The sequence below is a fragment of the Anser brachyrhynchus genome (assembly GCF_964034855.1).
Source record: "Anser brachyrhynchus genome assembly, chromosome: 1".
Taxonomy (NCBI): domain Eukaryota; kingdom Metazoa; phylum Chordata; class Aves; order Anseriformes; family Anatidae; genus Anser; species Anser brachyrhynchus.
Genome location: NC_137694.1, coordinates 94,701,312 through 94,728,012, shown reverse-complemented (window position 1 = coordinate 94,728,012; position 26,701 = coordinate 94,701,312). Strand labels below are relative to the sequence as shown.

Below are 26,701 nucleotides of genomic sequence, written 5' to 3'. Positions count from 1 at the left end.
ACCTCCTCTAGCATCTCGTTCATCTCCCAGCTGCTTCAGATGAGGCTGCACGTGCCTTTGGTCAATGTGCTGAGTGACCTGCCAGCCTACCCTTACTGTCATGCTGCTTATCAGGGCACTGACCTCTAGCACATGCATTAAAGAAATTTGTCCTGCAGCTATAAGATCATCAGGCCTCTTTAAACTTGAAGTGGTCAGAAATGTTGCAGAGCACAGAGTGGTTAGTGAGCATGTTATCCAAGCAGGGGATATCCCCTCTATGTTTCTAATGGGCAGCAGTTTTTAAAAGGCTTGTAAACCAGCTCCTATCGCAACATTTCTTGGCAGAGATAGTCATCTTTAAAGTACTGCAATGTGAATGCAATGAGCAATTTGCTAATGTTACTTCAAAATCTTGTATGAATCTATTTGCATTCTAGGCTTCACCATGCAGAGTTTTTTTTTGGTATTTCTTCTCTTCTCACTCTAAAGATTGACCGTCTGAGTTCTCCTTCCCAGACCAAGCTGCTTCATGCAAGAGAGCTTCTCCTGCTGTACCGTGCTGGCCACTGCACAGATGTCAGGTAGGCCCTTTCTATAGGCGGTGCAACATTGCTTTTACATCAGGCATTTAGCTTTTTTTTTTTTTAAATCATTTGACATATTATTGTTTTGTGCTTGATAATGTTTTCAAGTCTAACCTGAGCAAGTCTTAGCCCTGTTTTTGAAACCAAACAACACACCTTCAGTGCTTCAGGCCTTGAAATCTCCTGCTGCTCTCATGAGACATGAACAGCTCAGTTGTATTCTGCGACGTGGTAACCTCTGCACATGGAAGACCACACTCCTGCTCTAAAGCAAATCCTCCAGAGCTGGTACATTAAATACTTCGGTTGTCTAGGAGAGCAGCTCTGTCTAGGAGGGTCACAAATTACCTTTAATGTTCTGCAGGCTTCTGATTTTTGCATCTCTTTGGGGAAATCATTTTCTCTCAAGCTTCCAAGGATTGTGCATATATAAAAGGAAGAGAAGATGCTAAAATGATACAGGACTGCTTTTAATATTTTGCTAAATATACTATGCATTTTCAAGTCTGTAATGCTCCAGGGTGTATTGCTCCAGCAGTGTGATGAAAAGCAGTTTCTTTGATTCGTCTTTGTCTGCCTTTTTAGTAATACCCGAGTAACAGTAGTTCATAGCAGAACACATCAGCAGGAATCCATGAACAAGTCCTGAATGGCTTCATTGTGTATTTTAAGAGAAGTCTCCTGAAAATGTAGATATCTAACTTCTCTCTTAATTCAGTGCCAGTTACTATGACGGTGCTTGTCAGAGTCCAGCTGCTTTGGGAACAGGCACTGTGAATTTGAAAGCTGTTAAGGTATGTTGGTCTCCTTCACTGATCTTCTCCAAGTGACTCCTCACACCAGGAGCAGACACGCAGTCATTGTTCATCTTCGTTCTTGGTCTAAAAGAAAAATATACACTTCAGCACAAGGTTTTCCATCAGTGTGCCCTTATTTCATTGCACTCCATTGTCCTCCAATGCTGTCAGATGCTGAGCAATGACAGACAGTGGCATTTATACATGTTGACTTGCTGAAGTAAATATCTATGTTGTCATTTGTGGAAGACCAAAGGTGGCATGCTTCAGGAAGAGAGGCATGCGGCTGAATTGAAGGGTGAGAGGCAGGCTGAAAAATGAATACAGAGATGAGTGTAAGAAGAAAAAGTGTTCTTTTCAAGTTTGTAGCCCTTAATTTGTAGTTTGTAGCACCCTCAAATGCCAGTGCCTGGAGCAGTGTGAATTGCACAGCGCGCCTAAAAAAAGCAGTTTCATCTGGTCTGAGTGTGGGGGATGGAGCCATGCAGGAGCTTCTGCGTGTTTCATTCTCAGCTGTATGCCTGAAATGACCTCAGATTTAATCAAATGCTTGTCTTTTAGTCACTGGCTGCACAGATGAAATAAGCCACAAGGGATTTTACTGTGGCACTGAACAGGAGCTAGAATCAGGCTCAGGCTCTGCTCTTCCATAGTGTTCTGGTTCAGAGAGGCCCTGTTTTGGCAGCTGGGGGAGCTGGATCCCAGTTTGGGGCCTCCCCTGGTTTGGGGTGGAGGCAGAAAGGGGTGGGTGGGTGAGCATTTGACTTCCGTCCCCCCTGTAGCGAGTGGAGAGAAGCCACGTGTAGCAGGTCAAACCCAGAGATGGTGTGAGCAACAGCCTGCTGGTCTCTGGGACATCTTGAGCTAATGGTAACTGTGGACCTCAGTGCGAATCCTGTCTTGCTCCCAGAGCATGGGGAAAGGGAAGAGACAAAAGTCAGAGATACAGGTCTAAACATAAGGGATGGGAAAAATCCATGCCTTTCTGGAAACTACAGTCTTCATGTGAACGACACTGGTGGATCAAATTAAAAATGAAGACCTAGAAAATGGATCACTTCCCTCCAAAATGCTCACAGTTTTACAAAAGAGGGGGAAGGAAGGAATGGCTAGGATCTGGAGGGAATGGCAAGGGCAAGATTTAGCTGGCTGCTGAGGCTGTGAGATCTTACTAGAGTCATCACTTCTCTACCTCAGAGAGGAGTGGGGACATATCTAGGAAGAGCTCTTCAGCTGTTCTAGCCTGTCCGTCTTTCCTTGGCCTTGAACGTACTGTAAAGTTCCAGAATCAGTTATTACAGTGTGTGAGACAGTAACCTCATCTGTTTTCAGCTATGCAAAGAGCAGTCTGTATGTGTGCAGGAAGGAATATGTGTGTGTTGTCTGAGGACATGAGGGGGAAAAAAAATCCCAAACCCAAAACCCAAAGAAACAAAAATCTACCTCAACATTTGCAAGGGGGAGAATTAGATGTGACTGTTTGGTTCAGTCCACTTCATGTGATAGTTATTGGTAGCTATTGCTCTTTGTTCCTGATCTCTCTTCAGTCAGATCTGCTTTACAGCTAGCCACTGTTTCACTTGTATGTTTTTAAGGCAGCAAATGTTTAGTCTTGGTTCAGAGGCTCTAGTCATTGCCCTGAAAATACTTATGTCATTTGTGTGAGTGAAGCTCAAGGCCTGCCCATGCTCTAGGAGCTGAAAAGAGATGACAGTAGGCTCACAGGTATGTGTGAAGTATGTGTGTAGTATGTGTGAAGGAGGCACCTGATTCTTCTCCCACTTGCCCATTTCATAAATGCACAGTTCCTTTGTGGATGAATAACTGTGTTGTTTCCTGTATTTTTTTCAGCAGGAGTTTGCTAAGCCGGCCTAGGAGATTAATGACAGCACCAGCTAAATGATCCATCATTTCCATTTCTGCAGTGCCATTCTCAGCACAAAGTCTGATGCTAGGATCAGTGCTCCTGTGAGTCATCCTGAGGTCGCTGCAGTCTCCTGCCTGACTTTTCTTGCTAGACGAAAATAGCAGAGCAGCAATAGTTTGATGGAGTTGCTCTATTTAATGTATCCTTTTCCATGTTCTTACAGCCTTCAAAATTGTTATGTTTTGGCCCTCAGCATATATTTTAGGGACCAAGAGCAGCTCTTGTTTCAAAAAATTGACAACTACAGACTTAGTTCCAGAATTACAAGTTTGTCATTTCTTGGCATGCTGAATACTCTGTTTTATATCTAAAATAAGTTTGGGATAAACAAAGAATCACAAGTACCTCATTTTTAAGGCCAAATTATAATAAAATTGCTGACAGTTGGTTGAGCACAGTGCTTGATCAGTTATCTATGGCATGCTGGAGGTATGGAAACTTAGGAGAATTCCTCATATATTAGTTAGGAAAGAACAACGGGAAAAGTTAAAATGGGATAGTCTCAACAGGGAAGAAGCAAACAAATCTGGACTTCAATAGGCTCTAAGAAGAAGAGTAATCAAGAAACAAAGGTACAGCAATTTACAGCAACATAGCTGAAAACAAGAGGTACAGCAACCCTTATTTCCTTGCAGCTGAAGTAGCATTTTTTTTTTCCACCAACTGCAGTTATACTTTAAGTCTTTTCTTGTAAGAACTCAGGAAAAGATGACCAGCTTTTCTGGGAACTCTGCTACAACAGACCAGAGGTAAGACTGTAGACAAATAAAAAATTCTGCTAATTTAAAGTAGCATGACCTCTGAAGAAGCTGTGCTAAACAGAACTAAAAGACAGAAAGCTGTAAGAGACAATCATGGATAGGACTGGCCTGAAATGCAAAACCTCAGACTATAGATGGAAAGGTAAGGCTGTCCTTCACTGCAGGTAGGTGTGAGCTCATGACATGGGACTACTGAATGCAATAGCACCCAACAGAAAGACTAAATAGATTCTGTGCCTAGAATAAGGTTCCAAATTTCTAGTCAAGCCAAATACACTCCTCACCTCTTCCAATACAACAGCTGGTTTTTCTTCTAAAAGCTAGCATACAAAACCACCTATTTTCTTTTCTCTTATGCTGATGAGGAGAAGCTGCATCATTATGAGAGAAGTAAACTTCACTGCTGTGCTGTAGTACTGCAGACTGCCAGGAGAAAATCTTTTGTGTGGGTGCCTCCGGGGAACAGGCAGCTTGGTCTGAGCTGAGGGACTTTTCTGCATCAGTTTCACCTACATTTCCTTTTTTTCCCAAGTAACAGCTAGATTATTCTAAATTGAAAGCTGACAAGGAAGTACATATAGTTATAAAAGAAAATCAGTAAATGATCTAAATGTTCAATTCTTATAATATGTTCCATTAACATACTTTATCATAGTTCAAAGTAATTCTTGAGTCAGTAAATGAAGTCAGTAAATGAAGAGATCTGATAAAAATGCATTTCATTATTTCTATGCTATATCAGACTGACATGTTACATATAAGAAAAAGATTGACAGCTTCATAGTGAAAGCAAATTGTCTGCAGCTATTAGAGCTGGTTAATGAAAGAGAAAAGAAAAAAAGAAGGGGGGAGAAGCTTGTATTGAGCACAATATGATCATTAAACTAATGAGGGGAGCATTATTTCACCATTAGCTTAAAGAGTGGGAATTTATAGTAAACTGATGTTAGAATTACATTGTTATGTTTCCATTTCCTGGTGAAGTAAAAAAAAATAAAAAAATTAAAAAACAACCCCAAACTGTGGGAGTTGGTACATTGCATGCATGCTCATGTGTTTGTATGGGTTCAGGGAAATTTATAGGTGTAATATATGCCTTCTACCTGGAAAACAGTTTGAATTTCCTTGCCTATTCTGAATATCCTAAATCTGACTGAAGACAGCCCTTAGCTGACATAATATTTGAAGTTTACAGTGTGGATGTCTTCATCTTATCTGAGCTCAACATACTGTTCCCTCTGTATTGGGGGAAAGAAGAAGGGGGGTTTATCAAATGATTTGATCAAATGTACTCATGCATATTAGATTGAAATGGGTGGCTCTAGAAGTAACTGTTTTTTCTCCATTAACCACAAATGATGTCCACGTCAGCTGCCTTAGATTTGAATGTAAACACACATAGTCAGATTAATGCTATACAGCGATGGGGAACTCCATATGTGAATGCTGTTAAATGTTGGTATATGGGTATGTTGTTAAATGTTGGTGTATGTGTGTAAGCAAGGTGTTTAAGCCCCCATTATAGCCAACAAAGAAGAATCCAGTCAATGCAGTCAGTAAGCTAAGAGAAATGTTTAGACAGCTGAGTGTTGGGTGTCTATACACGCAGAACTGAGCCTGGGCATGAGTAGTCTCATTCAGTATAAAAATGGCAGTGGAACTGCCTAAATTAAAGGATAATAGCAGCAACAAAAATGCGTTTAGGGTGTGATACTTGCTTGGTGTATTAAGGCTAAAGGAAGAACTTTCGGGGATCGGGAGAGGATGAAACAAATTGTCCTTTTAGCCAAAAATGAATGTTCAGATATCAAAAAATACAATAATCAAGATGGGCAAGGTTAGTCATTGACATCCTGAAAAACTAGTAATGACCATTTTCCATGGTGTTCTGTCTCAGCTTTTGAAAATGGGTGGTTTAAGGACTCTCTGAACCAGATCTTGCATTAGAAATACCATGTGAATAGTCACTCAGGGACTTATCCTTCACAAACTTGGCTAATCTTTGTGAATCCATTTAAACACCCAACATCCAGTTTTGTTCCTTTTTAGAACACTGAGCTTCATCTGCCTCTTGATTTTTGGGTCACTTTCAGTATTGTGAGATTGTTCTGTAACTTTTCACAGATGGTTTTAAGCTTTACTACCCAGAATTTTTCCTTGTTACTGGAAAATAATGACATTTGTACACTTTTTTTTTTTTTTTTTCCTGGGTTGTTTCTGGATGCTTATAGTGTTACAGAACTCAGCTCTTGGACCAGGTGGAGACTTGTTTTTAATCTGCTACCTTAGTGATATTTTTAACCCTGGATTTTCCAGTTTTTGCTTTTCTGTGTGTTCTAATGAGTCATACTCAATTTTCATAGCAGGCATTGTTTTCTGTGTCTCTCCTTCTTCTCTCTCTCTCTCCCTCACACCAATCTGTCCTCCGCATATTTTTGTCTGGACAAATTATCCTACAGCTAGAAAAAGTACAGAAAGCTTCCTTCTGACTTGATACAGCAGGATTCCTGTCTCAACTGCTTTGCTTAGACATAGCAAATATGATAAAAGATTTTAAGAAAAGCACTGTTAACAGACACACCATAACCTTAGCAAGGCTTTCCATATAAATGTTAGCCACTAGGTCTCTGGATAATGTAAGGAACTGCATACAGTGAAGGAGATGGTTGAGGCCCATACTCAGTTATGCTTAAACCAGGCAAAGGTCAGCTACATTTTAAGTTCTGCCAAGCTTAACTACCTCATTGAAATCCTGGATACAGGATCAAATAAAATAATAGATATCTTCCATTCTAATTAGATGAAGTTAATAAATAATGATCAAGCATTGATAGTACAAGATTACTGACTGAATTAATGAGTGTCTGTCAATACACAGATAAATCCTTGCCACAGTACTGCTCTGATACAGAAAAGGCATTTAACAAATTACATTTAATAAGATTGGGTTGACTTGGTCCTTTATGTAGATTGGGTTATGTGAGCACCTCACCTGGATGTTGTTGCTTTGTAAGAGTCCACAATCACTCTGACTTGAAAGAAAGCTAAGAACTTAGCTCTTCAAAGCTGTACAAGAGAATGGGCCATCCCCTTTCACTCTTCTTATTTAATACTGCCCTTGAACAATTGGAAATACAGATTAATGCTAATCATATACCACAGCATATGAAATTGGGGACATATGATGTTCAACTATTACTTTATGCTGACAATATACTTTTATTTATATCAGATTGATCAAAATCTTTTCCTAATATATTGTAGATGGTATGCAACTTTGGGAAATATTCCTGGTATAAAATCAATTGGACTAAATCAGAGATGATGGCAATCTCCCAAAATATAAGAGAAAGCTGATCAATAGCACCTTTCAATGACAATAGACAATTTCGAAGTATTTGGATGTTCAGTTTCCTAAGAGAAGTAATGAAAACGTTAGAGCTAATCTTAATCCTTTAATTATGGAGCTGACTAATGACTTAAACAGATGGTAGGCTTTCCCCCTCTCATTATGGGGGAAGGTTAATACAATTAGAATGAATATATTACCCAGCTTTCTTTCCATCCTGAGTATAATACCAGTTTCTGTTCCCCCTCTTTTTTTTTTTTTTTTTTTTTGAAAATTAATATGTTTGGAGTTCTTGGGGATTAGGAAAGAAACCCCCCCAAATAAGGTCATTAAGGAAATGTAAGAGTTTTGTACTACCCAGTATTATGTTGCATTATGCATTATCTTGGGGGCAGGTGGCTTGATTGCCAAATGGTTATTTTTTAGGGTCCTCAGTGTGGCAATAGAGAGAAGAGAATTAGCATCTTCCCTGCATTTACAGGGCATTTTGAATTCTGATAGCTTGTCTCCTCTGGGACATTCACTTTGGTTGAAGGCAGCTGGAAATGTCCTCTCTTGTAGGCAGTATCTTCAGCTTGGTAAAGGTGCAAAATATCTGCTGCTCAGCTGTCTCTGCTGTGGGAGAACTGGCATAGAAAAATCCCAGAAATCTTGTAGAAAGTGATGAATGTATACCTTTTGCATATCTTGAGGTGAAACATGCACCAGAGAAGAGGAAATAATTAGTATATGGGAGCAAAATTTAAATATGTAATTGTGGAAAAATTTGGGGTATGATATTGTCACTGAATCCTCCAGAACATTTTTATTAGGGGGCTGGGGCTCAGCTGGCAGGATTAGAAATGCTTTCCATAAGCAGAAGGATCTTACATAAAAATCTAGTGACTGATATAACTACCGAACATTGGCATCTCACAATATTCAATCTAAACCTGCATGTGAAAAAGCTCTTATCACTTAGACATCTGATTCCTTCACAGAAAATTACCAGGAGCGTGCATCGAATCAAGGAAACTGGTTCTGTATGTAACACAAGTCACTGATGCTGCCTGTGAGAAGGCAACTTGGCACCTATGTTTTGTCCTACGATTCAGTTGTCAAGGAGAGTAAAATTTAGTTTAATGTTACCAGGCATTTTGCTCGAGGGACAGCATGCTATTTCACATTTACAGGTTGAAGCTGTAGATTTACTGAGGGAGGGTTAAATGGGCAGTAGCCTGACCACTGACACCACCCAGCATGGCGTACGTGGTGCTAGCTGCATGATGCTAATGCCCGTGCTTTGGGTGGCTGCCCTGTTTGCTTGGGGGCTTCACCATGGGGGATGCTGCATGGTCCCTTGCATGGTTGAAAAAGCAGGGTGGTGGCACATCGCCCTTGGGGTAGCCAAGAGACTGGTTCTGCTGCCCTGACCAAAAATCAGAATAAAGAAAAGCCAAACAAAGCTATGGCAGTGCTGGGGCTGTGAGCAGAATTAATGCTTCCCAGTCTGTGGCATTGCAAGGCTGGTATCTAGCTTACTGTGCCAGGCCAAAGGCCAGCGCTCCTGCAGGCTCTGCCCTCTCTGCAGCCCCATGCAGAGGCCTCCGTGGCGCATGGTCATGATAGGTGGTTTTAACAGAAATACTGGGATAACTTTTGGGATTGTTGAGAATCCTCCTCTGTGATCCCTCTTTCTCCTTATCTCCTGGTTGGTTTATTTTTCCCTGCTTTATCTCCTTTCCGTTTTTATTACTCGTTCTGCCCGTTAAATTTTATGTGACATGTTTAAGTTGATATGATTGGTAGTTTCAGCCATTGTATGGTAATTCTGTTGCCATATAAAAATTCAATAAAAAGCAGAGGAAAATAATATTGGCCTTATTCTGAAAATGTCTGCATGACACGGAGAAAAATTTGGGAAAAAGACAGCAATGTCAGCAAACCACTAAATGACAGCATTTATACTGTATTTCCGTCTTTCTATCTGGGGATTATGCAGTATATTTTTATTACAGACTGTATTTTAATAAGAAGTTCTGATAATCTCATTTACAAATTCACTCTTTATAAAGGGACATTGATTTTTACATTAGCCATACTTCCAAAATATTGCTGTTGTGTGTAAGCAAGCATTGCATATATTCTACCACAAACCTTTGGACAAATCTTGTGCTGTAGATGTTTAGGACTTTTACTATATGTTTGTGCATACTTGCAGGGCAGCTAGTCATGCAGATGTATAGGCATAGTGTTCCTATTTTCAGTCCAGCTTCTGTGTGCAGTTGTGAACAGAAATGTTTTGCTGGATGGGCATAGTACTTGCTGTGCATCTTCTCTTTTATGCCTTAGCACTGTGGTTGTCACGATTCTGTGTTTTTCTGTTTCTTTTTCTAATTACCCTGAAGTCAATTTTGAGAACACATCTCTAACCTTTTCTAGTGTAGTAAGAACTGAGGTGACCCATTTCTGCCCCAAGTCTGATTATATGCTGTATCAAAACAGAGATTAAAGAAGAAATATCAAAGGACAAGGAAAGCACTCAGAGAAGGAAATGTTGGTTTTTCCTCATGTGGGCTATCGCAGGGGAAATATTTCAGGAGAGAAAAAATCTAGAGTAAGGAAATCTGATAAATAAGGTGAGAGGGAATGGGTATTTTCTGGGTAGATGAAGCATTGCAGCCCCACAGAAACCCGCTGTTTTCAGCAGTTCCCTTTTGTCAGACAGAGCACTCCTCGCAAAGGTCTTTGAGTGAGATCCAGGATCAGTTCAAGTCAGTGGGGCTTTTGTCATGGTCTTCAGGGAAACTGGTCTGGGTTTTGATTTCAGCCCATGCACTAGATTAAAATTGGATAAATAATAATAAATATAGATACATACTTCAGAAAGTATTGCCAGGCAGAATGTAAAAACAACACATTCAGGATGGAAAGTATGTCTTTTAAAGATAGTTTTATACATGTTTTTGTTGAGAAGCAAACATGGAAAAGAAATAAGGATTCATAGCTCAATGGGCAGAGTCACTGAATATTGATAAATCATTTTTCTATCACACTATGATAAGACTAGCAAAAATACTATGTGGGAGTCAGGTAGTTATAGATAAAAATGAGTATCTTTTTCTTTTTTAGTGAATTTATTGAATTGAAGATTACATTAAAAATGTAGTCTGAGTGATAAACACTGCTTTGCAAGTTTGGGTCATATTCAGGTCATGTCGAAAAGAAGTGGAAGAAGTGCTTGAAAAAGTTATACATTTTTGAAATAACTTTTTTTTTCTTTTTTTTCTTTTTTTTCTAATGATAGAAAAAATGAGCACAAGCATTCAGCTGCAAATGTGAGTGATCTTTCTTCTTCCTTTTGAATTCAACCCCCCAAAACTTTCTCCTAAATTCATATATATTTTAATCTGGTTAAAACTGACAATACTATTATCTCTGCCATGTCATAGCAAGTCGATACAGCTGGTACAAAGAATGGTGAAACCGGACAAAAAGAGTAGCTACTGAGGGCAGATGTTCAAGAAAATGCAGACAAGCTTTTAAATACTTGAACAGGAAGATTTTCCCAGTATTCAGTGTTCTGCAGAACTTCACAGCCAACTCGGGAAGGCAGTCCTGGGTCAGCAGGGAAGGCTAATGACTGCCATCAGAAAAAAAAGGTATGATCTTCTGATTTGGATTACTGCTGCTGGATTAACTTGGCCAATTTTTCTCCAAAGAAAGCAGCACAGGTAGGTGGGCCCAACTCTATAATCCTCGCAGTTTCACACTTTCCCAAAAGAAAAATGTGAAGTGCCATCTGTGTTCAGCACTTGCGTTTTCCCTCAGGTGTGCGAGCTTTAACTAGAGGAAAAAGGAATTATGCTCTTCTTGGTACCAGATGTTTCCCTATGAAAGGCAAGATATGGGTGCTTATGAAATGACTTGCTTGTGAGAAGAGTTCCTTCTTGCACTGGTTAAGAGGTTGTTTATGCTCTGATACCTGAGGCTTTATATCCTCTCCAGACTTCTGCATTTTCTGGTGTTTATATGCGGTATTTATCCAATAAAAGAAGAATAGGGCCATAAAACTGTAGGTGACAAGACTGAAAGGAACCACTTTGATTGTCATGTCCACCCCTCCTCTTTCTGTTGGGTGATATGGTGGAGTCACATTACTGATATGGATTTGTGTTTCTCTTGACTGACTATGTCTGTTTCTGTTTTTCTGAGTCTGTTCTCTGCAATGTAATTCATGTTGTCCTTATCACTATTTTTTTTGGTCTTTTGGAGTTGAATAATATTTTTAAATGACTGTATTATTTACCTGAGGTATGTAAAATGTATATATTTTCAAAACATTTTATAAAAGATGCTGGGACAATGACAGAGATTGCATGACCTTGGTTCATTTTGATTTATTGTAGGGCTGCTTTAATTCATTGTTTGAAGTCAAACATCCATAATTTGTTTTTGCTTATAATTTCAATTTTATAATGTATTAGACAGCATATTATATTACATACATCTCTCAGGTATAATGGAGAGTTAAGGAAGTGATTATTCTTCCCTCAAAAGTTTTAGTCCCCTGTTCAACCCTTTAAATCAAGCCTTAAGGCCAGCCTTGTGATTATATTGCTGTTGTCTCTGTGTTCTGTATCAACAGCTGCCAGGTATCAGCAGCCGTTTTGTGCTTTGTTTAGATGCTGCTCCGAAGTCTATCTATAAGAATGGTAATTTATAATTCTTCTTTTATGTGCTTTTAATGAATATTCCTTAAACAATTGAGATATATAGAGAGAACTCTCACGATATCAGTTCTTTTCTGTTTTGTCTATTTAGTCTCTTAAATCTAAAAGTATGGACTTGATAGTTAAAAGCACACCTCCAAAGAGATGAAAATGGCAGAAAGTTATTATGTACCTTTAATAAAGCATAGGACCATCTGTTATTATCACTTTCTATCACTGAGCTTTTTTATTTTTTTAAACAGGTTAAAATATCAGTGAGAAATTATGTGAACACTATAAATGGAAACAGAATGCAAGGGTACAGGTGGTTATGTTAACTGCTCAAAATTTCAGGATCAGACACTGAGCTGGTAATTTTATGACTGCTTATTGCATATTTTTAATATTGTGTTTATCTTGCATTTCTTATTTTGCAGTTCTTATTCTGAGTTGAAAAACTCAAATATGGGCTCATAAAAATGACTTCTATGAAGGGCATTAGTAATGACCATTAGGTATGCATAAAGGGCCACAACATGAGCTGAAAGAGCTTGTTGCACTTTAACAACTTTGTGCTCATTTGACAGTCTTCTCCTAAAATCCATAAACTTCATTTGCATTTCCTTGTTCTTATCGATAAGCTTTTCAAGTCACCACAAGTAACTTTTTTGTGCAAGGCTTGACTGGTTATTGTGTGCTCTAGCATGTTCCTTCTCTCTGTACTCTCAGAATTTTTTTCTAATTTAACTCTCCTGGTTAATGCTGGGCAACGTTTTTCTCCTTGTCCCAGATTTTCATTCTAAGAAGCAGCTTGTAGTGATAGTATTCTGAAAAAAAGTTTTTTCTCGATATTCATGTAGTTAATGTACTTGTCATGGAAATGGGATGCAAAGAAAGACTACACAGGTTAGGCTAGTTCTGAAGTAATAAATTTAGAAGGTGCACACGCACCTCTAACTCCTTATATTTCAAGTTTTACTGCTGAGCAGTGGGTGTAGGAAGTACAGAAGAATTTTAGAAAGGCTGAGGATAACAATATGTTAAAATAGAAATTCTATTGAGAACTTGATTATGGTTGCCCACCTCCCTATATATGCAACAAAGAAAAAAGCTCCAATAATAGGGCTAAGATGGACAATAGCCTATAGATTTCTTCATCAGGTACCCACTATGCCAAATTAAAAACAGACAATATTTTAGACTTAAAATTAATCAAGCTGCATGTGGAAGACAGCTATAGCCCAAGTTAGTGCAGTATAAAGTTACTAGAAAGATGACTGAAAATATGGTTATAAGTAATCAGTTCTTTGTTGCAATATAAAGGTACTATTAAGTGAATGTGGAAGAGTTTAGGAATTTCAAGTCAAAGGTGTGAGAACACGTTAGAGGGAATTTGTTCCTTTAACAAAGTGAAAACATTTGGAAAGAGCTCCAGATCCAACTGTATGGATAAGCGCTTTGGTGGAGATATCTGGGATATGCAGACAGTCTAGAAGGAGTTGAAAAAAATGTTGATCCATGAGAAGTGTTAGAATGCATTGAGAATTGTCGAAAGCCAAGTGGAGCTTGCACAGGAAGCATTCTTAAACCACTTAACTATTTATCTCATGGTTTTCATTTTTTTTTTTTCCCATTGCATATATCCAGCACGAAATACTGGGGATGAAACAGAGTAAATAAAATTTCAGAAGGACCCTTCTGTGCTCCTCAAATTTATTGTTGCATTTTTTAAGAACGGTAGTATTAGGTTAAAGGGCAAAAGGCCCCATTCATTGGCTCAGGTAAATTTTTCTCCATGACTGTGAAAGAACAGCACAAGTGCAAGGTTATAGCTCTGCAGATTGTTATATTTCTATTTAAAAATAAAAGGATTAAAAGGAATCTGAAAGACTCTTCATTCATCCTGTAGTGCAACCTCAAATAAGGCCAACCCTTTTTAGACCAAATTTTGGAAAACTTTTAGACTGAGTTTGGAAGGAAATTCAGTAGAAAAGGGAAGAAGAAAAAGAAGAAAGGTTACCCTGGGCTTGCTCACTGGTAAAAAGAAACGCCAGTGAACTGGGCATCTCTAAGTTTTCCAGAAAAGCAGAAGGAATGCAGAAGACCTAGTCTTTTGGAAATCAAAAAATGTTTGCTACTGTCAACTTGTTGGGCAAAAAAACCTACTTGCATTTGGAGAAATGTGGATTAGTCAAAGAAATATATGCATGTAAGGAGCTAACATCTGAAAGGAAAATCACAGTGTCTAGGATTAAACTTCCTCTAGCTTCAACACTTCCTTTTTAATGAAGCGTCTGTACTGGGGCAGATGCATTTTAATCAGGGCCCTGAACAAAAAGAGGTTTGGGAATGCTATTAAAGGTAGACACACAAAATTAGGAAGAGGAAAAAAAAATTGCACATGGGAAAAAAAAGAATGACTTTGCAAGTCTGGGGATCAAAGATGGGATGAGATTTAGTTGCACAGCATAGAAAATGTTCATCACTTGAGACTAAATAAGATTTTTGGCTAGAGGTGACAAAGGAGAAAAATATTTAGAGGATACCCGTGACACACAGTGCAGCAGGAAAGACTAATGCAGTCCTTCAATCCAGAATGGTGTGTGGGGGGGGGGGCACATGACACTGGGTAGATTTACAAGTCTTGATGTCCCTGTTTGAGGCCCCAGTAGTACCTAGGACCTAGGGTCACCTGAAAATACTGGTTACTAATGTCTGAAAAAGTAACTTAAGCTGGAGTGTGTGAGAAAGGCCACCAACATGATCAAAGGAAAAGATATGTGTCAGTAGCATGACGTGGTAATGGGGGATCCTGGAGCAAGCCTTCCAAAAACAGTAGTAACGTCAAAAGATCTGCTGGTTTTTTTTAGATGGATCTTGTTGCATTTGAGTGTGATTATGGTATGGCCGCCTGCAATAGCTGATAACAGATCTGAATTCTCCAAGTCTGCTTCAGCTGTATGTTTCTAAAGCAACTCGGCTGATAAAGATGAGAGGCCACTGTTGGTTGATATAGACGCACACTCAAAGGCGGTACCTAAACAAACACTTATTGCACAGAAAAATGTTCCAGCCTTATTAAAGGCTGCTAACTTTTGGCAACAGAGGTCTTCCCTGCCCATTACCGTCATAGCCAGGGAAGCTGCAGGCATCAGGCATTGCTGATCTAACCTGCAGTTGAAGACTGGAGGGTGTTGGTGTCTTCTACTGTGTTCTAGTTTCCAATCCTTCAAAATAAGTTCAAACAGACTTCTATCTTAACCAGAAAAACAAAACAACAACAACAAAAAAACAACAAAGCACAACCCTAAGAGCAGCCTCCTCTGAGGATGCCAGAAATCTTAAATGATAAACCAAAGAGGAGCAAGTGCATAAATACTTAAAATAATTTTGAATCGCAGCCAAGTACTATTCTCCTACAGGTAGGCACGTGCTGTACTGTACCAGCACTTCAGTGTCTTGTCTTCAATAGGTACCAGCATTGTAGAATCTTATAAATCATAATTTAATTTTCAGAAAACATCAATTGTTAATGAATGTGATGGCTAAATGATAAGAACTATTTGGCTTTTCCATGTGGTCTTGGGACGTAAGATTCTGTTAGTGCCCTAGATTGTAGATATTAAAGAGCAGGTTCAGTGAAGGTTGTCACCATCCAGATAAAAAGTTTTTAGGGGCTATTAGTACAAAAAGTATGAACTATCAGCCTTTTTTTTTTTTTTTTTAAACAACAACTGTGTGAGCCCAATTGCTGCCACAATGCAGGTGGAAGATTTTAAGTAATGCAGATAACGACTTATATGATCTTAGCTTTATATGACCTCTTTTTCCAGACAGGAAGACTAAAAGCAAAGACTCTCCAACACCATCTTTCCTGCTCTGTCTCAACAAGTCATCTATCCAGCTACTGTCAGGACCTTGTGCTCTGAAGTTCTTATTTCTCAAGTAGTGCAATTCAGTGATTTTTGTTACTACTTTTATCTTCCAATTAACTTTTCCAGAAATAAAATAATAAAAAAAAAGTTGGTTAGGATCATATGACTTCACTTTTCAAAGTATTCTGAAAGATTTCTGTTGGTGGATTTATTATAGGTGTACCAAAGTAGGCGAAATTGTTTGTGAGTTCAACATTATCAATGTTAATATACAAATTTTGTGGTCAGTCCTTGTTAGGAAGGTGTATTTTGCCATTTTCTGTCTGAGAATTTGGAAAAAATAATCAAATACGCAGAAAACGATGAAGTTAGTGATTTCTTTGAACCTTTAATTGCTGTTAATACAGGTTTTCCAGATGATCAGGATCTCCCTGTAGGGAAAGATATTTTGATGCATGAAGTGATACAGAGCAAACATTACAGTCTGGGGACTCCAAACCTTCTGATGGGGTTGAATGACCACAGAAAGAAGAAAGAATCAGTTTCTGAAATACCCTAACTAAACAGTCTGTGAAATAGATTTATCTTTGAAGCTATTGGCATCATTCAATGCCTCATATTATTTACTGGGTCCACCAACATCTTTTCTTCTAGGAATCCCTGCCAGTAACTGCTCTGTGCTTGGCTATATTTATTCTTAAATTCCTGCAGCAAGAAAGCCTGAAAAAATATTCTGAGACAATTTGTTTCCTTTACAGTAATGATTATTATATGATAATAATGATATATCATATGATATAATAATATAATTATATAATATATCATATAACATATGATAATGATATTTTATAATGAGTATTATATCTCCCTCTCAAGCAATGTCCTCTTCAATAACACTCTCCTTTTGGAGCAGTGAGATGGAAGCTTTTCCTTGGCATCACTAAGCAGCATTCAATAACCTACTTCTCCCTTCCTGAAGTGCTAGTGTAATTCTAGTTAAACACTGCTTTTCCTGGGCTCTCTTCGTGTGCTTTTTTCCATAGCTAGAATATCTGCACACAGATCTGCTTCTCCTATGGCTTTGAACCCCTCCTCTGTTGCCTTTATGATGCCTTTCTTCCAGATAAATATTTGGGGATTGAACTTTTAGGGATGTCCTCTCCAGGAACTCTTGACAACTACATTTCCTGATTAATTTTCGGTATCTGTAAATTCATACTCATAGCAATCCATCTTTTTAGCATGGTGTTGGCTAAGCCCATCACAACACACTAAGATACTTGAGCAAAAGCCACCATTCTTCTGTTTGTAAATGCTGTGTTGTTGGCAGGCTATTAACCAAACTCATGCCCTCCTGCTGGCTTTTCTGCTTCTTCATTGTACTACTTCACACCTGAACGAGCAACTAACTGGCACTATATTTTTCTTCACTATGCTAATGTCTATCAAAGACTAGCTCTTCCATCAAGATATTTTTCAGATCTATGTAATTCCACAGCATGTTGAACGTGCCTTCAGCATGTATGCTCCAGATTACAAATCTGTCTCTTTTGCACTGTAGCTTAGCCTAGCTGCAGTTTGTTCCACATCCTCAGTGTGATGCCATAGAGAGAAACTCAGTGATGATAATATTACTTATTTTTGCTAGTACATTCAAGTAAGGAAGATAGAGAACTTGGCAGAAGTAAATAAAAAACAAAATTTGTTCTGATGCCAGATAACACAAAATGCAATATTTACTGTGGGCTGTCTTCGGTCCAAGATGAACAAAAAGTCAATGAATTAAAGATGACACTGCAAACTGCATAGAACCATAAAATCAGGTTTGCGATTGTGTTCTTGTTTGGTCTAAACACTTCTAAAATCTGTATTGTGCATGTCCTTTGAGTTCCGTTATAGTACTCGGATGTATATGGATTAACAAAGACAAGCATGTAGGTAGCCAAGATTTATTACCAAATATTTTGAGTCTTTACAGCTTTGATGGAGGTTTTTCAGTGTAGAAGATTTTCCTGAATCTCTATTGTTCCTGAAATATTATATTCAAAAACATTAAGCTTTTAGGAAGTATATGAATTTTGATTTACGAACCATTCCTGTTATTTCTTTTCCTTTAGAGCTCTTTAATTTCCTTGAACATGTAAAAAGGTCTTTGATAAGAAGATAATTGCTTCCAAAGACTTGGTCATAACTGATGAAAAGGATAACTGTATAATACAAGGGCATCTGAAATGTATTAACGGTGAGAGAGTATTTACATATTTTAACTGACACAGCAAAGTTTTCTGAAACACAAGTCAGAGATCAGACTCTATAGATTGAAGTCACAAATATTACTCAATAAAAGCCAATTAGCACCTTATGCTAGACCCCCCTCCAAAGCAGATGTCACCTTTGACACACTGCTGTACTTGCAATGACAAAGTCTAAATATTTCCTAACATTTTCAGTAATTCATAATGCCACCAGCTCACATTTATGACAATTACTGTCTGATGAGCTCTCATTTCTATTCAGGGAGGCAAAGGGCAAGGTTGTGAGAATGGTTAAAACGTGGAGGAGACAAAACACGCAAAAACTTTTACTCTTCTCCTTTGAGGCCAGGTGGACAGCCAGATTCTAATGCGACAGTCCTAAACCACAAACCGAGCACTGTTTTCTGCGGTTCCCTTAGGCGGGCAAGGCCTCCATGAAAGTGTTCATCTTAGATCATGTTTAGGAAAAGTGGAACAGATCCAGCAAAGGTAACAGCCCCCAAAAGCCAGGCACCATTCTACTTCAAAGAATGCAGCTGCTGCCCTAACCTGCCTACCTGGGGTGAGCCCCGAGCCTTTGTCTTTGAAGGTGAATGGGAACCCAGCACTGAGTTAGCAGTCCCTGATTTTCCAGGTGAAGGGCACCTTTGTGGCAGAGACGGAAGAGATACAGTTAGTGCAAAACCTCATGTTCGTAGCTGCAGTTTTATTTGCCTGCTCTTGTGTCTTGTATTGCCTTGGAGTAGAGGCAAGCATTGCTTGTCCTTTGTTTGCTTGACAACAATTTATGTAAAGGCAGTTTCCCTCAATGTTTGTGCTGACTTTTAGCTCAGCAGTGGGGAACATAATTTATTATAAAACAAAAAGGGAACAAAGTAGAAGGTGACTGTAAAACCAAAAATACCGTCAGGGACAAACTTGTACCTGAAAGTACTCGATCTTTTTAAGGCGCCGAATTTCAGTCTGAAAGTATCTGTATCAGTGTCTCTCCAGTAAAACAAAACTGTATGGTACTTTTTTTTTTTTTTTCTGTGAAATAAAAAGTAAAAATAATTTCCAAGGAATGCTGTCCATAGAGGAGGGAGTGGAAACCTTTTGGGAGAGCTTTGTACAAAATACAAGTTCTCTGAATGAGCAAGTTGAAGTTAAAATGGATCTGAAACCTGCATGGACACAGATGTAACACTGTAGCAGAAAAAATAAGGGCATCCTGTAGCAAGCGAACTGCATACTTTTTGTCTCCCTACACTTTTTTTTTTTTCTTTTTTTTGGTGAGGCAGGGACCTTTTAGGCTATTTGTGGTTGTTAGGCTCCCAAAGAATTTTGGTCTGTGAGAGTTGCAAATGAAACCTTGTAAGTGGCTAAAGAGGTCTGTGCACTCACTTCCATGGGGTCTTAAGAAGGCAAAAACACTGTGCTGTACTGTGCAGCCACATGCACGTGACTGTGCTGTACCCAGAGTGAAAGGGATGCCAAGGGAACCAGCAATTTTTAGGAGAGTGGACCAGGGTCTGAGTCCCACACCTGAGCAAGCCCCTTCAAATGCAGCAGATGTGAAGCAGTGGGCTAAAGCCCTGCACTGGAGACCTGGGGAGTGGTGGTGCTCACATGCAGTCAGTTGCTGCATTTTACCCTGGCAAGAAGTAGCTAACGGACAAGAGACAGCAGCTCTCCAGACTGCTCTCTGTCTGGAAGTGCATTTGTGAAGGCATCACTAAGCAAAGAGCTCAGGTTTTAGCTCCCACTACTCAGTGGTGTTGAAGGGTACCCTGGTGAGGGCAGCTTGCGCTGCTGTTTGACAGACTGGAAACATTTGTACTGTCGCTTATGGCAGGGTTGTACTTTAGGTATCTACCAATATTTTAGGCTTTTCTCCCCTCAGTTGAGAACTGGTACTGCACTGTAATAATGTGGACTGACTTGGTATGAACTAACACAACAGACATGAATGCTCATTAGGTATGTTGGCAGGCTCCCCATGAATAAGCTCAGGGTTCAGAGCTCAGTTGTGTAGACACAGTGTTTTAGAAATGTGGCATGTTGTCAGAGAGGCTCTAACAAAACCCCCTGGGAGACATGCTTGTAAAAACCTTCAAAATCCTTTGAAGACATGTTGCTAATGGGGAGAGCTTTTCATGTGATGTGATAAGTTAAACTTTGAAGGGAAGATTGTAGGCTGTCTTTTGTTTTCATTTCAAGAATTGAGACTGACAAAAATCTTCATTTATTTTATATTTATATATATTCATATATAATTGGTGACATGGCAGACTGCCATGTGCTGTTTTACCTTGAGCGCTGATAACAGAAAGCATGTTACATAGCAGATTAACATTATCTTCTTAGTTACAGGAAAGAATAGTAATAGCTTTCCTTTGTGTTGTAGAGTCTATACCAACAGCAGTATCTGTGCGAGATAGGCTCCCAAACATACTGTTCAGCAGTTCACAGTTTTTACACTATAGCTGCGAAAAAGACAGAGTCCTAAGGACTGCAGGTCTTCTCACACTCAGGAAGCTTTGCATCTGCCATTTCTGGCACCAAAGCCGTGCTTTATTAAGTGTTTGATTGTTTAGTTTCCTGCTATGAAGGAGGCTATGGGACTGGGCTTGAACTCTGTAGCTGCTGTCATCTGAACATGGAGGTCTAACTGAGATAAATCACTGCTATGCACATGAGGTAATTTTGAGAAAGATTCAGAAGCTCCTGATGTCAGCTCCTACACAGGTAAAAGTCTGTATTAAATAGATTTTTGACCCTATCTATCTGTCTCAATATTATTCAGAATATTTAATCTGAAAATGCCTACTATTTAGTAAGTCAAATAATGAAAATACCATAGGGGCTTCATGGTGTCATGTCTAAACTGTTCAAGGTCAAGACTGTGGGACTCTAAGTGCCCCTTCTATGCCTAACAAACCACCAAGCATAAGTATGCCAGTAAGTGTCTATGGCAGCATTTTAGGCTTGATGAGGAATTCATTTCTGAAGTGAAGTTCTGTCCTCACTGTGTTTTGATCCACCTAGTAGGGTGGTCGTGGGGTGCACGAAGCAGGCAAATTTCAGGTGAATCAAAACCAGAAGGGTGTGATCCTGCAGTACTGCAGATGCAATGGACAATTCAGCCCACGGGACCAGACTGCAAATAGTTTGCAGCAAGCCTTTTACTCCCCAAAGACATGCAGTGTTAGCACAACTTTCTCTCTGCAGATCTGTTCCTCAGTGAATGTGCTATGAACAGGACACGAATATCAGAAGGTCTCTGATGTTATTTTTGTCAGTGTAACTTGGCAGTCTGTCCTGACGTGCTTCCAGAGGTAAGACTACCATGTTAACAGCAATCACTTCATACTGATACACAGCAAATAAATGTGTTTACCTGGCATTTTTGGCACAAGCATAAATGTTTTATTAAGTGCATTCAGTATAATTATAAAATGTTATATAGCATGCAGTATGAATGACTTATTGGAAATAATCCTAGATCTAATTTTTTCTCCTTAGAAATAGAAATAATGTTGTAACTTTACAGCAAAAGTCATCCGGGGGGTTACTTTCTGTCTCTTGTGGATATATGATGAAAAATCTGAGAGCCTCAGAAAAATTGAATGTTGGCAGCTGTGAGATTTCATTTTAGTCATTGATGAGTGGATGCAAATGTGAGCCAAAGCAACTGACACAGTGTTTCTCATATCTCACATGCCATTCCTGAAAAAATGTCATAAAAATGAATCACCTCTGCCCTGACATTATTCATGTTGTCTATAATCCCCATGCATACAAAAAATAAAATCAAAATACACAGAAGATGAAACCAAGGGAAGTGGCAATGTTCCCACTGCTCTGGACTGCTTATCTCTAACAGTTGTTTGCAAGAAACTCCTAACAAATGTCATGGCAGTTACCTGAGCCCATGAAGGAGCTTTTATGAAGACTTTCTTTCTGCTGAACTTGTGCTAATGTTCTGTGTTGTTTTCATCCATGTACTTGTTGAGTGAGCTTTGTTCCAAACTAGCACCTTTAGGTTTTGAATTTTGCCGCCTTCCCCAGCAGGAATTTTCTAGCACTAGAGAGCAGAAATGGAAGGGATTGAGTGACCATGGACAGCTGTAAATTAAAGTATTTTACCAGGCCCAAGGTACTGTTCTGTCCCACATTCAGAGAGGTGTGATTTAAAATGTGTGTTGGAGCCTAACAAAGGTTAATTTTAAGAAGAGGGTTAGGATTCTCTGTCTATCCTATACCGATGAACAATTTTAACACTGTTTCAGAGGTGACTGTGATTGCTTGTGTTGGGATTCTTTTCCCAGTCACCCTCAGAATAACCTTTTTTTTTTTTTTTTCCACAACTGCAGTGGACATGAAGAGCTAAGCCTCCCTAGACTGAAGTTGTGCTTTGTGAGCAGTCACTGCCATGTTTGTTCCACAGAAGAGGGAAGGTGCGGTGCAGAAGCTGAAAAGCATTGGGGAAGGAAAAGCATGTAGGACAAAGGAAGTATTGGTGGCACTTACCCAGCTCTGAAACGATCACACTGTCCTTCAGGATTATTATTTGTTCCTCACAAAACAGGCCTCTAAATATAAAACATTGCCTTATTTTTTTCAGTGGAATTCTTGATAAGTTCATGTGGATGCTGTGCTTTTACTCAAGAGATTAGTGCATGGCTAGAGGCAAGATGCTGCTCTGTGTGCTCCTGAAATGTCACTTATGGCATCGATGCAAAGCTGAGTCTTGACTGCTCTACGAGCTGAAGGTGTATGTGATAACAAAGAGACATGTTTCTAGAACTGGAACCAGATAGCTCAATTACCTCTTTTTTTCCTTTTGTCTTGCTCTAGTTGGATGTCCACTGGTTTGTTCAGCACTGTGAGAAGCCTGCACATTCAGGCCTGCGGCATAGCTTTCTGAGCTTCGAGAAAATCACTTTGGTGTGTCAAACCTTGTGTGTCGCTTGCCTCTGTTCTGGAGGATATCGTTCAGCGTGTTGAAATAACTGCACAAATCTTACTGTTCTTTCATTGCTGATAGTTTTAATATGTATTTCCTTAATCCTGCTATTTGTCATGCCATAGCACAATATCTCTGTCAGTGTAACAAGGAATACTTTCCATTTTGAGGACTCGTTCATACTTTCCTCAACTGCCTGTAGCCCAAACACAACAGTCACTCTGTAGTATTGTTAACATGACAGAACCCCGCATCTGTTCTTGCATGTTATTATAACTTTCTGAACATGCTGTCAGCTTTGCTGTTGCTAAATTCTGAGTTTATTGCAGCTGGTCCATATGCCGTTATTCCTACAGCATGCAGTTTAATTCACCTTCTCTTTACAAAAGCCTACTGCATCATTATTGATTTAAACCTTTGGCTGCCTCACAGTTTCCTCTGCTAAACTATCAGCGTTTTCTTTCAGACCGATTATACATTGGTATCCGTTCAAATATTACATCAGAGCAGTTAAATGTTGGTCCCAGTACTAAGTGAACAACCTTGTCATACACAAACTCTTGTGTATAACTTGACCTTCCTGAGGTAATCCTCCGCTGAGTGCTGAAAAGTCTATTCAGGCATGCATCGTTAATTCATTAAAGAAATATAACATTTTAAATTATTTAAAATCCTATTTTAAAGCTCTGAATCTAGTGTTTCTCTGCAAATAATGTCATACTGGCATTTTTTCTTCTAATGTTTAGGATTTTAATCACAAAATTTCTTCACTCGTTAACCATCATCAAATTGTAATGGGCTCAGGCTTTTTAAATGCTTAACAGTAATGATAATTGTGGTGAATACAGTCCATCTTCATGTACATTTTTAATGCCAGTAGAGTAGATTTCTTTGTGATAATAGAAATTATTATAATGCTGGCTGAATATGAATGCATTTTCTCTATAGTATATGTGCTAATACATTCCTAAAATTAAATTGCAAGCATTTCAGTCTTTAAAAAACTTTTCAAAGATTGAAATGTACTAGATAATACAATAACTCTCATGCATTATAGCACACCAAAAATGCTCAGGCCGTCATCTTGCTCAATAAACTGAATTTACTAGCCTTATAGAAAAGCACTACAGAGTTTAATAGAAAATGGTAACCTTTTTACATGCTTTTGAACCATTCCATATGATGTAGCAAAGAATGAATGCTTGTGGGAGGATGGCTTATATCTACAGATAGGATGGGATGGTGCCTGGAGTTTTACTCAGCAAAGCCTTTAAGCATGTGCTTATACTGGAGTGCCAGTCATCCTGCTGAGTCTGAATGGGAGACGCAGATGTGCTCATTTCCTATTGACTTTCAGGAGAGTGGGTCATGATGCACAAAGGAGCCGTGCTACTTCCTGCATAGCAAAACCGAGAGAATAAAATATTCTGGTTGTGTGATAGTTTTCAGGCAAATAATTGGTATTTAGGAAGTTGTAGGTTCTCTACTGTCCTATTCAGTTCCCTTTAGTTTTTAAGCAGTTTGAAGATAGGCTCGTCCTCTTTCCTCGCATTAGCTGCTGAGTGAGATTCCTCTCCATCTGCATCTTACACTTGCAGAATAATTTAGGTTGAGAGGGATCTCCAGGAGTCACCTGGTCCAACCTCTGGCTCCAAGCAGGGCCAGCATCAAAGCCAGGTCATTTCAGGGGCCCTGAAGGATCAGTACCAAATGCAAGGTCAAGCTGATGGCTTTTTTAATTCACAGTAGTTGGTGAAAAAGGAAAATTGTTGATGGCACTGGTTCTCAGACAACTGGAAACTTGCATGAAGGCTGAAAATGATGGATCTTACAGTTTTCTGGTTATTGAAGTGGGTTACAGAAGTCTAAGCTTTGTAGGCTATAACAATCTATTACGAGGGGAGGTTTTTCATTCTAAGGAAAACCTGTAGTTCTGCTTGAATGTACCATCTGAGGGAAGGCTTTTTGCCAAAATTAATTGCTGGAAAAATGTACTTCAGCAAAGGACTTTTCCCTCTGAGACAGTTGAATAGTCTGTGGAAATTACTCTGCATGTGTGTGAAAAGTTGATCTAAGGCTCCCTCTTCAGCCTCTCTGGTCACAGGTCTCACTGTCCTAAAGGTGTGCTCAAATGATGTCTGGATGTAGAAACTCATATATTCAAGGTGAAGAATGGAGGAGAAGTCCACCCCTGTTTGCTCAGCTGTTTTTTTCTGGTTTCTTGTGCCTTAGAGTTCTTCCTATGCTCATGGGAACTGGGTTCAGATGGCACTGTGCTACATGCCCATCTCTCCAGAAATTTGGCTGGGGTATCCCTTGTCTGCCTTTTTAGGCAGCTTCTCAGCTGCCTGGAAGCTGTACAGTTGGACTGGAGGGGCAGGCATGATGAAGATATAGGAGTGGACAAGTGGTGTAAGTACAGCACCATGGGAAACTGCACACCCAACCTACTTCTGAAGGTCATCACTCACTCGTGCGAGTAAAATGAGCAGGAGTTGGCCTTCCTGTTCAGTCATGACATCTAGTGTTGGAGGCAGGAGAGAATGTATTTATGTTAGAGAAGAATTCAGGAAAAGTCCTGGACAAGTCAATCTCTGTGTAAGTGTTTATGCATAGGTGTTTTCTATTCCTGAGACTGCTCAGGTGTAGAAGTCTGCCTTCACAATCTTCTGTTGAGACTCTGCTGATGAATTTGCTAAAATTCAGCTCTAGCAGTACTATAAAGAAGAACATAATACATAGAGGTGTTTATGGAAGAAAAAAAAACAAAACAAACAAAAACCACAACTAACCAGGAACCTTTTTGTCTTCTGCAGCTAGTTGGGGAACCCAACAATCCAGAGGCAAGAAAGAAAGGATAGAAACACCGGTCTTGCTGAATGGGACAGCATAAGTGGAGGGGAGGAGGAGCTCCTCAGCAACCGAAAAATTTTTGGAGCAGACCTCAAAGGAAATCACGCTTCATTGTCATGTAATTCCATAACTGCTTTCACTTGCTGGTTCTCTCCCTGAACTCCTGGTCTGCCTTTGTCCCATTGGAATTTAGCCTCAGGCTTCAAGTTAAATGCAAGTGCTTAAGTGCTTTCCTGAGTATCATCAGCAGAAGGGCTGATCCAAAGTCCGTTCCAGTCAACAGAAAGGTTTCAACTCAGTCCTGAGGAAGACGGAGCAAAGGAGATTAGTAGTCCTAATGGTTGCTGCTTCCTGAGCGCAAGTTTCTGACTGAATCCTCACTTGTAATGCTGAAAATATTCCACCCAGTGGGGATAAAGGTAAAACCCTAGATTTTTTCCTGTATTTTAAGCATTCAGCTTGCAAGAGGTACCGATAAAGATAGTGCATTCTGATAAATTCTTCAGAGCAGTTTTTTTAAAGATTTTTTTGAAAGAACACAAACAACTGTGTTCTTATCTGGCAGCCTACTATGTGTGCAGAAGCCAAAAATAATTGTATCGACTCCTCCTGGCTTCCCTTTTGAAAAAAAAGAGCAGCAGTCCATTGTCTGTTCTTTCTTAGAAGTCAATGTGAAAAG

The 26,701-nt window shown here is 39.3% G+C and overlaps 1 long non-coding RNA gene across 1 annotated transcript in view; it reads left to right on the top strand.

The window, feature by feature from the left end:
- LOC308191721 overlaps nucleotides 1-26,701 on the top strand; it is a 71,746-nt gene that overhangs the window by 16,738 nt on the left and 28,307 nt on the right. Inside the window, exons 8-14 of the long non-coding RNA XR_013948225.1 lie at nucleotides 420-4,039; nucleotides 10,687-10,717; nucleotides 10,832-11,113; nucleotides 11,211-12,094; nucleotides 12,355-18,208; nucleotides 21,432-21,538; nucleotides 22,577-26,441. This is a non-coding gene — a long non-coding RNA (uncharacterized lncRNA). The remainder of the gene's footprint in view (nucleotides 1-419; nucleotides 4,040-10,686; nucleotides 10,718-10,831; nucleotides 11,114-11,210; nucleotides 12,095-12,354; nucleotides 18,209-21,431; nucleotides 21,539-22,576; nucleotides 26,442-26,701) is intronic.